The sequence below is a fragment of the Octodon degus genome, unplaced genomic scaffold, assembly GCF_000260255.1.
Source record: "Octodon degus isolate 3935 unplaced genomic scaffold, OctDeg1.0 scaffold00017, whole genome shotgun sequence".
In the NCBI taxonomy this organism is placed as follows: Eukaryota; Metazoa; Chordata; class Mammalia; order Rodentia; family Octodontidae; genus Octodon; species Octodon degus.
Window position 1 is genome coordinate 16,542,118 of NW_004524593.1, and position 6,188 is coordinate 16,548,305.

The window sequence follows — 6,188 nt, forward strand, 5'->3', positions numbered from 1 at the left end:
AAAAAAAACTTGGATAGGTTGAATTAACCCAGTCCACCTCTGACAGGTATACTCAGCATGCTGTATAAAGTATAACATTCAACTCGTTGTTTCTTTCTCAAGAGGGTTTTCGTCAGCCCATGAAGACCCAGCTCCCCTGACATGGGCTTTGGTGGAGGTCGAGGGCAGCAGCACCAGCAGTCTAAGTCGGGGTGGAGGAGCTCGGTCCTTACGGGCTTCCCGAGACCGACTTCTGACCACTTTGCTGTGATGGCACAACTCACACAATAGTGCAGCTTCGCATGAGCTTGGGAAGCACAAAGCCGTCGAAGACACTCGCTTCAGAAATGTCCCTGACTGCGGCGGCCTCCACTATGCCCTGAATGGCAAACTTCCTACTGGCCTTATCCTTGGGCTCAGCGAATAGGCTCCACATGACTGCAGCTCTTTTGGCATGACAGCACTTCCTTCTTTTTTAGTCATTCTGGAAAGGAGGACCCGAAAGAGCTATATTACATTCTGAAATGGGTGAAGACCTTAAAGGCAAAAAAAGAAAAAAAAAATTAAAACTTTAAGAAGAAACATAGGCTAGGTTAGAGTAGCAGTTTTTAAACAATAAAGAAAGAAAAGTACAAGCCATGGGGCAGAAGATTAATCAATTTGGTTAAATTGAACTTAAAAATGTCTATTCATCCAAAGATGCTATAAAGACAGCAAAGACAGCATAACCTGGTAGGAGATAGCGGCAGCACATAGGACAACAAAAGTGAGCACACTGATGATAAAAAATATCGACGCAGGTCAAGTGAAGAAAGATAGCAAGATAAAACCTGAGAAAATGAACATAAAATGCTATTACATAGAAGAGATGAATCATGATTGGCCAGAAAAATAGATCAAGGTGTCAAACAACTGCATATTATACTTCTTTTTTTTTAATGTATTTTAGTGCAGGGTCTACAGGATTTTGCTACACAGATTGGAATCATAGTGATCCTCTTATTTGCAACCTCCCAAGCACTGGGATTATAGGCACGTGTCACCATGCCTAGTCTCATTCACCATCCCAGCATGCCCTGGGGATGGGGTTGGCACGGCATGCTGGGGATTGAACCCCGGTCATTGTGCCTGCCTAAGCAGGCACTTTAGTCTGCTGAGCTATCTGGCCAGCCCAACAACTGCATATTATAGAGAAGACAAACTCAAAGTGAATTACACTGGGTGGTGCCAAGTGCTTGAGGGGTTGTGGGCACTGATGACTACACACACTAGTGGCAAGAGGATGAGTTTGCTGGCTGGTTTGCTAAAGTAAAGTTGCACATCTAAATAACTCATGACTAAGTCATTCTGCTCCTTGGCTTGTGACATAGAAAAATTCTTGCACATGGGCCAGGGACATGTACAATCATGAATGCTGCTATTTTCCTAATAGCAAACAGTTGGATCAGCTCAAGTATTCATTAATGGGAGAACAGATAATTTTAGTAACGATAAATTTACCGTAGCTGTGTTCTAAGAGCCAAGCAGAATAAATCTCAAAGTCATGGTCATATTAAAAAAAATTCAGAAGAATATACAATGTATGATTCTACCTGTACAAGTTTATAAGTAGGCAAAACAAATAAAACCATCATTTGGGGAGAGATAGATAGGCAGGTAGAGAAATGGATAGATGGTAAAAGTTTGAAGGGCAGCTAGTGGAGGATTAACTCAGGATTCACTTAGTGGTGGAGTTTGGTGGAGAGTGTGGCCAGTGAGGCCCCAGCTGGTGCGTGGGAGAACTCAAGACAGTGGTTGTGCCGCTTCACAGGCAACATACTGGATTCTGTTTCCAACAGTTGGCACAAGTCAGGTGTCTTCCTCTGAATGCACAATGTTTTTAAATTTAGAAATGAAAATTAAACTATCCCCATTTTCACTGCTTTACTTCTGTCTCCCCAGTTCATTTCTCAAAATATTCCACACTGGCTTGGGATGCTTACTGCTCTCCCTCTTCTTACCTCTGCCCCTGCACCTTTCACCTTTCACTTTTCCCTCTCTCTCCACTACTGGTACATGCAAGCATCCTAGGCAAGCTGGGTACTGCTGAGGCACACACACAGCCCCCGTGTTTCTTTCAAATTGTTGATTCACAGATGCTCCATAACTTCTAGTCAGTAGATGCAAATAAATCTCATTTGACTAAAAATTCTTCCTTGCTTTCAGTGTTCTTCTCCACTAGTTTACCCAGAAAACTGTTCTCTCATTTCTGATTCCCATTGAAAGACAAAACAAAGCAGTCTACTACTACCATACTTCACATATGTAGTAATTTTTTTTTGTGTTTATTGTCTTAAAAAAGGAAAGAAGAGGTTTAAAAAACACATTTTAAGGTTAACTTTGAGGGCTGGCCAAATAACGGGTGCAGGGGCTGGGGGTTTGATCCCTGGGCCTGCCATGCCGGCCCTGCCCCTGGGGCCAATGGGATGGCAATTGAGACTGGGTGTGGTGGTGCGCTCCTGTAATCCCAGCTCTTGGGAGTCTATAAACAAGCGGACCACTATGAGTCTGATCTAGCAGTGAGACCCTGAACACCCTGTAGACCCTTCCGTAAAATACAAAATAAGTAAATAAAGGTTAACTTTGAGCCTTACGATATTTTCCATGTTCTCCACATTTTATGCACATAAGCGCTGGAGCGCATACTGTGTGCAAAGGATTGAAAGCTCAGGAAAAAATCTCCACTAGGTCGCTGGGTCCGCTTGGTCTCCAACAGGTCAATTCCTCGGCCCACCGTGTATCATTTGACAAATGTTAATAAAGTAGTTATATAAAAGGGTGAATATATCAATTTTCATATAACAATTACTACTGTGCCTGCGTAATTCAGTCTTTCCTTTTGGCTCTGGCGATCAAACTCAGGGCCTCCCGCATGCTAAGCAGTGCCTTCCTGTCCAGCCGCTCTGCGGATCCTCACGATACAGTTTTAAGTTTCAAACGAACACAAATGCAAAGCTACAGTTGACTCCAGAAGAGTAAAGATATGATCTCTTTTTCCAAAGCCTACTATATTTATATTTTGGTTTCTATAAATATGTATGAGAGGTTTATATTAAAGATTTTGTATTTGTTGATCATTTTCTTTGTAATTAAACATTTGAAAGAGTGTATTTCACCATATTTATAAACCATCGTACGGATGTCCTCAAATTTTCCAGAGGGAAAAAAATAACTATATTTGGGTAGAGATAGAACATGGAATGGAAAGTCTCAGCCCAAAACGCATTTTTTTCATCAAGTTATGAACATGGAATTATAATTGAAACCATTTTGTATCCTTCACCATCAAATTCATATTGAGAAAGTGTTTTATTCATTTAAATAGCTGACACAGAGTGCACGGGGCCCGTTATCTAGCCCCGCTGCCCCGTGCCGGCCTGGAGGGAAGGGAGGCTGAGCGACTGAGCAGCGTGAGGGCTGCCAGGTCCGCGCAGGGAGCTGGCTGAGGGGTCCGGCCAATAACTACATTGGATAATAAGCCCCAATGTATTGGAGGTGGCTTGATGCTCAACAATGAAGCTCAGTGTTGTTAGGATTCAGTTCTATTATTAGCTTAATTGGCTTGAGAAATGCCCAGAACAGTAGAGCGCACTTCCCGGTGTGTCTGTGGGTCGTGATGTGTGACTTTGGGGACTTTATCTGGCCTCTGGCCAGGGAGTGAGCTGCTCTGACCCACCCGTCTTCCCCTCTGAGGCACCTGCCTTGGGGCCAGCTGACTGGGGGCTACAGCCTCTGAGACCACAAGCCAGAGTCTACTCTCCTCTCTACTGCAGGGCCGGGGGTTCTGTCCCAGCCACAAAAAGTGACCAGTGCAGCTGTGTCCTAGATTTGACAGATCAAATAACATCTGTCCTTGGGTTTCCATATTTCTTTGGACAAATATTACATTATCTTTTGTGATTTACATTAAATTTTAGACTAATCATAAAAGAGCACAAAAATATGCTCAAGAATTCTGAATATAATATGGGACTTTACATACATGAGAGAGCTTATGAGGAAAGGAGGCATGGTATTGAGAAAACTGGCAAGGAGAGATTGTAATTAGACTACCCCAGATCAATATTGCGAATCATGGAATATGGCTCACAGACACATAGTTGTTAAAAGCTTTCAATTAAAACCCAGGGTGCATGTGCTGACAAAGAGATATTGTCTCCTTTGTCACCCAGAGGCAAATCCTTGTGGTCTGCCCTGGGGAATTTTTTTTTTTTCCGGTGGAACCAGGGATTGAACTCAGGCCCTTGGGCTTGCCAAGCAAGCACTTATTCTACTGAGCTATCCCCCCTGTCCCTGGCCTGGGGAATTCTCATGTCTGTTCCTTTCAGTTGCAGTGAGCCTCTTCTCCACTTCTTCTTTTTAAATTAATTTTATTGAGAAAGAAATAGCATGAGACAGTTTCAAAATAGGTTAGTAGGACAGTTATAATAATTAATACATTGCATATTGTTGTCTTCATAGTATTGATTGGTGTTGATCTAAATAAACAGGAAATGACTCCAAATCACGCTATGCAAAGATTAAAAAGATTAAAACACACACACACACACACACACGCGCACACACACACACACACACACACACAGAGTATTGTGACAGAAAGATCTGGAAATAATTTTTTAAGCCAAATCGGCTCAATAATTTTCAGCACCTGTAAGCTGAAGCTACAAGACACTGCGGTGAGCACTGTTTCTACAGCCGGTTAGCAGCAGGTCCCATGTCACCCCGAGGACTCTGGACAACTGCTGCCGTCCTTCCTCACCAGCTTATGTGCTGTAGAAACTTGCATGCAGATACTCCAATGTATTCTATCAAAGTTAGGTAAAACTTGAGCTTATATTTTTATAGGCAACATTTAGATTATCAAAACTATATCACAGAAGAAAATGAACTGTAAGACAGACTCTGTAACAACACTCCAACATTTTTCTGTAGACCAGGATTAAAAGCTTTAGCTGCACTTCATTTGTGGTCTTTCAGACGCTTCAGAAGATTGACCATGTTGGAATGAAGTCTCCTTTTTAGACAACACAATTGATGTCCTCTGCCTGTCTGTCCCAAGACTGTCAACTGCTCATGGGCTTTTGCTCCTGTAGCAGAAGTAGAGGGCTAGAAGGGAAAGGGAACGCATGGGGCTTAGATACGTCACCATCACAGGTCTGCTATGGATGGACCATGGGGCTTGATGATTCTGTGCAAGTTACCTTGAGTTTTCTGGAAAAAGATTTGATTTAGAAGCATCAGGAATGGGCACTCACAAAGTGCATTTTTTCCTTGATGCTGGGCAATCTATTAAAATTTTTATATTTATTAAGGGAAATTAGTGCCTGCCAAAGCAGTCAGGATCAATGCTTAGAATCTCAGCATGCTGGGAAGTTGAGGCAGAATGATCCAGAGTTTCATCCTAGCTCGATCAACTTAGTGAATCCTTGCCCTAAAAGAAAAAATAAAATAAAAACAAGAGTAAATAAATAATTAAAGGGCTGGGGAGATAGCTCAGAGGTCTAAGCACCTGCCTGGCAAGCACAAGGACCTGAGTTTGATTCTTAGTACCTCATGTGCTGCTGGGTGTGCCAGCCCCAAAACTGGGTGTGATGGTACACACCTGTAATCCCAGCACTGGGGAGACTGAGGTAGGAGGATCACTATGAGTCCAAGCTGCACAGGGAGAGCCTGTAACAAATCAATGTTGAAAAAATAAGTAAAAAGGCTGAATTTGTAGCTCAGGATGGAGGCCATGGATACAATCCTCAGTACTAGAAAAATAATACTCCTTGCTCAGAAAGGAGGTAGTATTGTATCTACGAGGCTTTCTAAAAGATAAGAGGGGGAGATTACTTAAAGTGGAGCTCTTGTACAGAGCCCCAAATCATTGCTGAGATCCTTTAGAAATGAAGACTTAGAGGCACCAAGTAAACTATATCTTTATGGAAGGTGGTTTAGAAATATGATCAAAAGAAAAAAATACATGATCTGATGGTATTACACTGGAGAACGTGGGCTGTATGTTCCAATTCTTGTCCCCTGCACACAGGGAAGGACCCTTCAGAAGAGGAGGTTTTATAACTATTTTCACAGGGGAAGGCAGAGAAGTCTTTCATGATCTGCCGCGGCAGAAATTCAGAGTGACTTTTCTGCTTTTGTGGTTTTCTTTTTCCTCTAACTCAAAG